Source organism: Nelumbo nucifera, chromosome 4, assembly GCF_055504915.1.
Source record: "Nelumbo nucifera cultivar China Antique chromosome 4, China Antique-T2T, whole genome shotgun sequence".
Lineage (NCBI taxonomy): Eukaryota > Viridiplantae > Streptophyta > Magnoliopsida > Proteales > Nelumbonaceae > Nelumbo > Nelumbo nucifera.
This window is the reverse complement of record NC_142652.1, coordinates 79530613-79540976: the sequence shown is the minus strand read 5'-3', so window position 1 is coordinate 79540976 and position 10364 is coordinate 79530613. Positions and strand designations below refer to the sequence as shown.

The window sequence follows — 10364 nt, the reverse complement described above, 5'->3', positions numbered from 1 at the left end:
GGAGAGCGGGAGGAAGAGGCTTGCTGACGCGGAGCACGGGCCCCCATCGAAGAAGCTGGCGCACAAGGAACGCCCATCCAAGGTCGCAAGGGTGAAGAGGCCCACGACGAAGGGTGGTCCCATTGGTCCTTCGTCCACCTCGATGTCAGCACAAAACCCAGCCGATGAGGGACAGCGCGTCACTCGGTTGTTCCATCCCCGATGGCAGGTCTGAGAGGGGGACTTCATCGGCGAGGAGGGGGTTGGAAAGGCCCTAATGAGCGGGGTGGCCCCTCTGAGGGACCGATATGACATGATGCAAACTGATCCCACTCTCATCCATAACAATGGGCTCATCTACTTGGTCGAGGTACGTTTCCTATCTCGTATTTTGCTGTGTCTTGAATTTTGCTTGCTTTACTGACAATGCTTGGTACATGTCTGTCGTCATTTCATTGGCATAGGGGACTGGTGTAGCCGGAAGCATGTCCTTAACTACTTCAGAACACAAGTTTAAAGATTTATAAATTTTTCCAATCCTCACGTAACCTTAAACAACGTAGTACATGGTGAGGAAGGGGTCGAACCCACAGGGAAGTGAGGGAAAACTTATTATTTTCTCATTCCGGATAAATAAAAGAAAATGGAACTGGGGATTGCAAAAAATAAGAAAATAAAATTTATTAATGCTAAAATTAAAGGTTCGGAATTAAACAAGACAATAATCAAAATTCATAAATAAAAGAACACTGAAATCAACAAAAGAAATAAATAAAAGTGATCCAAAATTCAGACCCAATGGCGGTAGCTATAGATTGGCTGGACAACTTGCAGGAACCCCTCCTTTCAAGATCTGGGTGTCATTCCCTTCTTCCGCCCTTGAACCCCTCGAGACACCTTAGCCTTGAATTGGACGAATTCAGAAATGCAAAACACACAAACGAATAGAAATTAAATCTAAAAGATTGTTGAAATAAAAATAGCATGAAAGAAAATAGAGAAAAAATAAAATGATTGTTGATCAGATCCAGTGGCGGTTGTTGTAGATTGGCTGGACTGCTTGCAGGAACCCTTCCTGACAAGAATTGGGCATCTTTCCTTTCTACAACCCTTGAACTCCTCAAGAAACCTTATCCTTGTGAATTAGGTGAATTGACCAACCTTTTCTCTAGGGCCCCTGGGGTCCTTTTCATAGAGAACGGTGGATAAAACTGGGATTAGAGTTTAGACAAGGGTTGCAGCTGAGGTCCTTTTTATATAGAAAAGGGCCAATGGGGTCCTTTTTATAGACAAGGGTTGCAGGTGGGTTTTTGTAGACATATGGGTGCCCTAGGGTTTAGAATGGAGGGTTAGGATTGTTCTAAGGTGATCCGAAGGCTAAAAAGAAAAGGAGAGGGTGCCCAATATTATGTAGGGTTGAGATTTGGGCACTCAGAATTGGATGGTGGAGATTTAGGCGCCTAGGGTTGAAAGATGGAGATTAAAAGGAGTGGGTGGCGCCCTAGGGTGAATGTCTGAGATAGAAAGTGAAAAAAAGGGTTGAGATCTAGTGGCTAAAGGCCGAATGGTGAGGATTAGAATTAAGGTGGTGCCCTAGGGTTAGAATGCACACAAAAGAGGGTGCCCTAGAATGGAGGGTGGAGATTAGATATTTGGAAGGGATGGAAGGTGGGGATTTAGCAGTTAGGGACAGATAGGGTTTGTTAGAAATGAAAAGAATGAGTGGAGAGGTGCCCTAGGGTTTATTAAGGAGATGGGAGTATGCTAATACAATAGGAGGGGTGCCATTCTGGGTTTATAAAATAGGAGGCACCCTCCTATGCTCAGTTTTTCACAAAAACACTCCATCTCTTTGCTGGACTTCACACTAGCTTCCCAAAAACTGCATTTCAGCCTTGAAACTTCCCTAATCTTCCCTAAGATTTGCACAGAGACCCTCAGAGGTCACAATCTTGAATTTAACTTGGAAAAGGGGACATTTTGACTATTCTAAGGCCTAAAATACCCTTGAAATGATGCCCTGAAGGCATCAAACTACATAGTTATAAGGGACCGAGTGGGGATCCTCCAAGATCGTATCGTGAAGGTCGAGAAGATAAACAAGAAGCTCCAACTAAGGGTTGGCACGATAGAGAGTAGCCAAGACGAGGCCAAGGCTGCCCTGAAGGAGGAGAAGCAACTCCAGCAGACGTTGGAGGACGATCTAAAGGCCGAGCAGGCTCGGCTTGGCCGAGCGCAGGAGGCCTTGAAGAAATCTGAGGAGGAGCGGGCTCACCTCGACGGGGTGGCAATGGAGACCCAAAAGCAGATAGCGGATGCTAAGGCGCAAGCGATGGAAGCCGTCAAGAACTCAAAGCAGATGAGGAAATACCAGAAGTGCCTCACCGATTACGGGTCTGCGTCCTACCTCGAGGGCATCGAGGACACCAAGAAGGCCATCCTGAAGGTGATGCCAGACTTCAAGGTGGATGAGTTGGAGGGGTACCCGGATTCTCCCACTCCGGAAGAGACTGTCGAGGTCCCCAATAGGGATGCTAATGGCGTCGAGGACTCTGTTGCTTAGCTAGCTTTTTGTTCCTATTTTTTGTACTACCTTTGTTCTCTCTCCCTTTTTTTGTATGTGCTCAGCCTTTGCGGCCAAAGAAAAATTTTTGTAAATATATACTGTCCAAATGAATGAAATGAAGACCATTTTTTCTACATAGTGTTCTCTCCCTTTTTCTTCTTCTTCTATCTCTCTCTCTCTAGATCACAAGGCAAAAAATAGCTCATAATGGCTCGTTACACGCTCGCTTTAGGTAACAGGGGGAAGAGGCTGAGGCAGAGTTATGCGGCCGAGGTGTAGCTTACCTAGCTTGTTCCCTCCTAAGTGCTTACTGTGACAAGGTTGAGGCGGCCTGCCGAAGTAGGGGGAGAGGCCGACGCAGAACTGTGTGATCAAGGTGTAGCTTGCCCGGTCTACTTCCCTCCCAAGTGCTTGCTTTGGCGAGGCCAAGGTGACCCATCGAGGTGACCGAATTCTTAGGCCGAGGTGAACCATCGAGTTAGTCAGGGTAGCAATCTTTCTTTTATCGCGTTAAGTGTGTAAAACCAGGAGGTCATCTGCCACCAAGGCGGGTGGTGAGTCGTGCAATGCCTCGGCTGTCCTAGTATGCTTATGTTTGGCGAGGTGTTGAAGTTGGGTGTTCATTATTGGCCCGTGGGGAGCCATATACCCTGGTGACGGTCCAACACGAGCGCATAGTCTTCAGGGGAGGTTGTGCACCTCGATTGGTCGCGATGTCGAGGGGTCCTGGGGACTTAGTAAGAATACACACTAGGCATTGAGCCGAAGAGGAACTTTGCATTTGTCATTCATTGTTTGGTCGTCAAAGCTTACAATCACTAGTAATACATTTGAAGATTCTCCGAGTTCCACATCCGAGGGACGGGCCTTCCATCTAAGTGCTCCAGGCAAAAGGTGTCGAGGCCGATGACCTACTTAACTTTGTACGGACCTTCCAGTTGGGGTCGAGCTTACCTACACTAGGCTCGGGGACCATGGCCTTCCTGAGGACGAGGTCTCGTTCTCAGTAGTGCCTCTCCTTCACCCTTGAGTTGACGTAGCGGGCCGCCCGTTGGTGTAGCGGCCACCCTGATTTGTGCCTGTTCAGCAGGTCTAGGTTTGCTTTAAGTGCTTCGCTATTCTCAGCTTCATCATACGCTTCGATACGAAGCGTCAGCTGGCCGATATCTACTAGCATGACTACTTTGGTTCTGTAGGTTAGGCCGAATGAGGTCTCTCCCATGGTCGTCCGAGGTGTGGTCTGATATATCCATAGGATGTTGCTCAATTCGTCAGCCCATAGGCCTTTGGCTCGGTCGAGCCTGGTTTTTAGTCCGTCCAAAATAGTCCTGTTAGTGACCTTGGCTAGGACGTTTATCTAGGGATGGCCAACCATGGTATATTGTTGCTTGATGCCGAGGGAAGCGAACCATTCCTGGAACCTAATGTCGTCAAACTATTTTCCGTTGTCAGTGACTAACATGTGGGGGAGGCCGAAGCGGTAGATGATATTCTTACAAAAGAAGCTCTAGATTGCTTGAGCTGTGATGATAGCCAAGGGTTCGGCTTCGACCCACTTAATGAAGTAGTCTACGGCGGCGACGAGGTATTTCCTGCCCCCCATTGCCTGAGGAAAGGGGCCGTGGAGGTCCATTCCCCATTTGGTGAAGGGCCAAGGGCTGCTGAGGGGTGAGAGTAATGTTGCAGGCCGATGGCAAAAGGGGTCGAGGAGGTCCATTCCCCATTTGGTAATTTACTAATCATATTTATTAACTTTTGTTAATAACACTATTTAATACTCATTGAATATGGGTTGAATTAAATATTAACCATATTTAACTATTTATTAATTGATATGAATATTTAAATGATTGGGGGAAGAGATTTTAGGAATTGATTGGAGAGTGGGGTAACATGATATGTTCCAAATGGCTTAGAGGAGATGCCTTGGGAGAGAGATTCTATGAATATTTTTAACTAGTTGGGTTGGGAATGGTGACATGACTTAATGGGAGCGGTGGGAAGGGGAGATGAGAGAGAGTCAAGGAGAATGCAAGGTGGGGGTAATGGAGCAAGGAGAGGCATGCTGACGTGTACCATCTTGCTATATATATAGATAGACAGGCATATACATATTTTTTAATAAATCATGCATATAATGTATATTTGATTAATCAACCAAAACTCAGCCCCAACCCATATGCATCAAATTTTAGTGTGGGCTGAGTTTGGGTTAGATGATATGATCTTGGTCTAAAGCTTAGGTCAAGCTCAAGTTTTAGACCCAATTCTTAGGGTTGAGCCAGGATTGAAGAGCTAAAACTTGATTCAGCCCACTTGATTTGCACTCCTATAAGCAAGGTTTTAAAAAGTTGGTTAAACCGTTCATCCTAGGAAAAACAGCCATGTTTTTTGGGTGTAGTTATGATTTTTGGTTCTAATGGCCCTTGAACTTTTTGAAAGGCCTGTTTTGATTCTAAAGTTTAAAAAATGCCATTTTCGTCCTTAGACTATGGTGAAAAAGGCCATATTAAAGTAAAAACTGACAATGTTAGAGACACCATTATTAATAGTTACGTTAGACCTATAATAAAAGGGCAAATTTCTTAAAGTACCCTTATGGTTTAGGAAATTGACTAACTCTATCCTTACTGTTTGCATATTGTCTTAAGGTACCCTTGAGTTTTCTAACAATTGTCTAAAACTTCCATCGTTGTTAACATTTTTCTACATGTGACATCACATGATTGATGTATTTTTTTTTTTAAAATCATAAAATACCCTTTCTGATAAATTGTCTTAAGTCCACTCCATCTTTGAAAGGCTGAAAAGAATGAACTAAGTATGATTAGAAACCATAAGTTTAGATGAACTAAGTATATATCATGTTGATGTGGGTGGTCTTTTTGACAGTGTTGTTGGCTTTGCAATAGAGAACCCTGCCATCATAGTTGGTGGAGCCACCATTTTAGTGCTTCCATTAGTTTTGTCTTAGGTCCTGAAGAAGCCTAAGCCATAGGGTGTTGAGTCTACAAATAATGCTGATGCGAAATTAGCCGATGTTGATGCTCAATTATTTGCTACGAGAGAAGTGATGGAGTTTAAGGAAGTGGGTAGGCTAGATATTAGGGGGTTCAAGAAGAAGGTTCTCTCCATTGCATACAAAGATGAAGCCAAGCCAGGGTTCTTGAAGAGGCTATCTTTGAAGTTCAAGGAACCAAAAAATACCACATTGTTCATTTTAGACGAGTTTGATGGGGGTCATTACAAATGGTCTCAAAGGCGCTTATGCTATAAAAAGATAGTGCAAAGGATCCTCAATGATGGCTGGAATAGCGGTCTACCATGGATCCCCAAAAAGAGCACTCAATTTTGATTTTGGCAATTTGACAGATGTTATTAGTGGTGCATTTAGAAAAGGTTCTAATGGTTTTCCTGTAACACTTGGAATAGCAGCAACAACTAGTTTAGGTTTATTGGCATTTTCGGAGATAGAAACAATACTCCAACTTCTTGGTTCAGCTGCACTTGTTTAGTTTGTCAACAAGAAACTATTGTTTTCGGAAGACAAAAAAGGTGGCATTAAAACAAGTCAATGAGTTCTTGAACACAAAGGGTTCTCTCAAGGAGCTTGTTGATGAAACAAAGCAAATTGGGAAGGCTCTTCTACCATCACTATATGAAATTTTGGTATCAAGAACAACGAATGGGGGAAGAAAACTGATTATTTCATTAAATAGAGCATTGTTTATATAGATACAGGACAATTGTTCAATAATAGATTAACAATCTTTGAGCAAGTGGACCAAGAAGCTCATTACAAGATTTGACACGTGGTTTATATTCTCTAACACCCCCTTCAAGTTGAAGCATGTAAAGGAGAAATGCCCGATGTGGGAAGAAAATGATGAAACTTATCAGAGGTTAAAGCCTTAGTAAGTAGGTCTACTAGCGTGAAAGTATAGGATAGATGATGTGTTTGGAAAATTCCACTTTGCACATGTTCAGGTACGAAATGATAGTCTATGTTAATGTGCTTTGTACGTTCGTGGAAGACAGGATTCGCGGCAATGTGAAGTGCAGTCTTGCTATCACAATGTAATTGCATTGGGGAATTTAGTGGAAAGGTAAGCTCAGCAAGAACCCATAATAGCCAAAGTAATTCAGTTGTGCTAGATGCCATTGCTCGATATTCGGCTTTAGTAGATGAACGTGAAGTCATGTTTTGCTTCTTCATCTTCCAAGAGAGTGGGGAACAACCAAACATGGTAATATACCCAGTTGTGGATCTTTGTGTAATTGGACAAGAAGCCCAATCTGAGTCGCTGAAGCCACAAAGGAGAGGCTTACTTGTTGAAGAAAGAAAAATGTTGTGTGATGTAGTGCCTTTGAGATATCAAACTATACGAAGTGTGACATCAAAATGTTTTTTGTGGGGCTCATGCATGTGCTGACTATGAGTATTGACAACAAAATAGAGATCTGGCTGAGTCACTGTACACCAATCTTCCTACAAGGCATCGATGTTGAGAAAGATCTTCCAGTAATGGACTAGAGGTGTCATTGAAATGGAATTGCGTTTCCATAGGTGTAGGTTTTGGTTTACAATCGAGCATGCCAACATCTGATAGGATATCAAGTAAATATTTGTGCTGTCCCAATAAGATTCCTAATGTGGAACGAGTGACCTCAAGGCCCAAGAAGAACTTGGGAGGACCAAGGTCTTTGATTTGAAATTGTTATGGACATATTGCTTTAAGTTGGCAATGCAAACGGAATCATTTTCAACTACTATGACATCAACATAGACTAGGGCCGCAATGTAAGAATCTCCATGGCTCCTTGTGAAAAGAGGGTAGTCAATGTAGACTGTCAAAAACCCATAGAAATGAGTGCTTGGGTGAACTTCTCAAACCACATACGAGAAGCTTATTTAAAGCCATACAAGGATTTTTGAAGTTTACAAACATGACATTCACCTTCCTTTGCAAAACCCTGGGGAATTGTTATGTAAATTTCTTCACGGAGATCCCCATGCAAGAAAGCATTTTTTACGTCAAATTGATGTAGCTCCCAATTTTTTAAGGCTACTACAGTAAGAAGGCATCTAATTGTGACAAGTTTTGCCACGGGAGCAAAGGTGTCATAGTAATCTAGTCCCTCCACTTATGTATAACCTTTGGCAACTAGACGGGCCTTAAAATTTTTTATGGACCCGTCCACCTTGTATTTGATCTAGTAAACCCATTTAGAGCCAATGGCTCATTTACCCAGAGGAAGATTCACAATTATCCATGTGTTATTACATTCTAATGCTGATATTCCATCGACCATGGTTGTGCGCCATTGAGGGTCAGCTACAGCTTGAGTAAAAGAAGTTGGCTCTAGAATATTGGTGGATGACTAACTGATAAGAGGTTATAAGTAAATTATGGGACATATAAAACATCTTTCAAAACATGTGGATCGGAGGAAACAATGCCTTGATAAGTTTCCATAATTGATTCACCATTAGAAAGGTGAACTCGTCAAAATGCTCAAGAGTTATGTATTTAGCATAATGATTGGGGCCGGATATCATATTATCAGAAGCCCTACCATCAATGATCCACTCAAAAATACCAGAAACCTTGCCAAAAGCATTTGTTGAGACAATTCCAGAGGATTTTCTTGCTTAGAATAGACAAAGTTTGTTGCAGTTGTGCAAAAAAATCTATGATGGCTGATTGATTTGCAACTTCAGTAGTTGCACATTTACTTGACTGATCAGACCGAATTGGGCATTTGTCTTGACGATGAGGAGTTTGTGACTTATCTGAATTATTTTGGTCGGTCTTTTTAGGTGGATAACCGTGTAGCTCATAGCATCTATCTTCTGTATGTCTTATTCATTTGCAGTAATCACAATGACATTTTGATCAAGGTTGTCTTAATGTGGTTCCTAGTTTTTGGCTTGGTCGAGTGATAGGAAAGGTTGTTGTCGCCGATGTAGATGATCCTCATAGAGAAGCAACCACTTAATGATGTTCTTCCTGAAGAATCAGTGCATACACCTTGTTGAGAGGTGGTAAAAGATTAGTCCCAATGATTTATGTGCGAATTGTGTTGAAGCATTCATTAAGCCCCATCAAGAATTGATGTAAGCAATATTTTCCACATTTGGTAGCAAAGAATTTTGCACCGCAAACACAATCTGGTGTAGAAGTTAAAATTTCGAACTCATCCCAATGTGCATTTGATTTGGTGTAGTATGCAGTCATAGTTAAATCCCCTTGCTGAAGTGCAGCAATATCTTTCTTTAACTGATGAATTCGTGGAACATTGCTTTGAGCGAATCTTTCACTCAGTTCATTCCAAATCTCAACTGTTGATTCAATGAAAGCAATGCTTTCATAAATGTCTTTTGCCAGTGAATTATAGATCCAAGATGCAACCATTGCATTGCATTTGTACCAGGCATTTTCATTAGGTGAGCCGATGGCTAGTCGAAGCATAGTCACATCTATGAAATAGATTTTTTTTTTCACCCAAAGGGTTGTTCGCATTGCTCGCTACCACATCGGATAGTTATCTCTAATGAGCAGGCAAGAAACGAGCATGGTGTCCAGAGTATCTAAGGCTTGAAGAAAATGCTGCGAACTTTGTTCCATAATTTGTGTTGCCGTGAAACTTGAAGCTCCAACCTCCATCGCCATGAATGAACTGTGAGACTATTGCTAAAAATGGCAGAGTTTACTGTTTTGATACCATGAAAGTTTGGTATCAAGAATAATGATTGGGAGGAGAAAACTAATTATTTCATTAAATGGAGCATTGTTTACATAAATGCAGGACAACTGCTCAGTAAAAGATTAATAGTCTTTGACAAGTGGGCCAAGAAGCCCATTACAAGATTTGACATGTGGGTTATATTCTCTAACACTATAGATACCAATGCTCTACCAACACCTGTGGAAAGAGCACCTAATACTATGAAGAAAGCTAAAGATGTTCTAGAGTTGAATATTGAGCCAAAATTAGAAAAACTGCATAACCTAGTCAAGTGGTCAATCTAGTACCCCAAACAAATGTTAAAGCAAAATCAATTATGGACTATCAAGATCATTCTTTCTATACCCACATTATCCGAATTTCAAGCCCCCAACACCTCTTTCCCCCTCGCCCCCCTAAAATTTTCTTGCAGCGTGAGATTCAAGAGTATGTTTCTACAACGGACAAATGGTCTGACCCAGAAATACAAGAAGCTACTCAATAATTGATGAGACTTTTCTAACATAGAATAATTTCATTACGCACATAGATCTAGGCAACCCATGACTAGAGGCCAGCGTTGTTGGTTGGCCTCAAGAACATGATATATACATTCAGCAAAGGACCCATAGGGAGAATCTACAAGACTGAATCGACCAACAAGAGCGGAGAAAATTCTAGTTTTTGAAATTTTTTATTAATTGGGTTTTATTTTGAAAATTTGAGAAATAGTGGTGGGCAAATTCAACATTTTTTTTCCGTGAAAACTTAATGATACTTTGAGATAATATTAAACAATAACGGTAGAATTAATCAATTTCCTAAACAATAAGGTTACTTTTAGAAATTTGCCCATAATAAAATAACAAGGTTCAGTGGTATGACATCATTTACAAAACAAATCTTTGAAAATTTACACGTAGGTCCCACATAAAACTCCCATTGTTCACATGTGACCAATAATAGAAATAAACAGTTATTTTTATTTTATAATTAATTATTAATAAAAAAATCTAGCTCTTTCAACTTAAGTAATTTCAAGGGGAAAACAAGTGGGTCCTAATTAAATTCCCACCAATTCAAATATGAC

At 41.5% G+C, this 10364-nt stretch overlaps 1 pseudogene; it reads left to right on the top strand.

Moving 5' to 3' along the window:
* Positions 1-2752: 2752 nt before the first annotated feature.
* LOC104605181 (rhodanese-like domain-containing protein 4, chloroplastic pseudogene) lies at positions 2753-9694 on the top strand (annotated as a pseudogene).
* Positions 9695-10364: the final 670 nt, after the last annotated feature.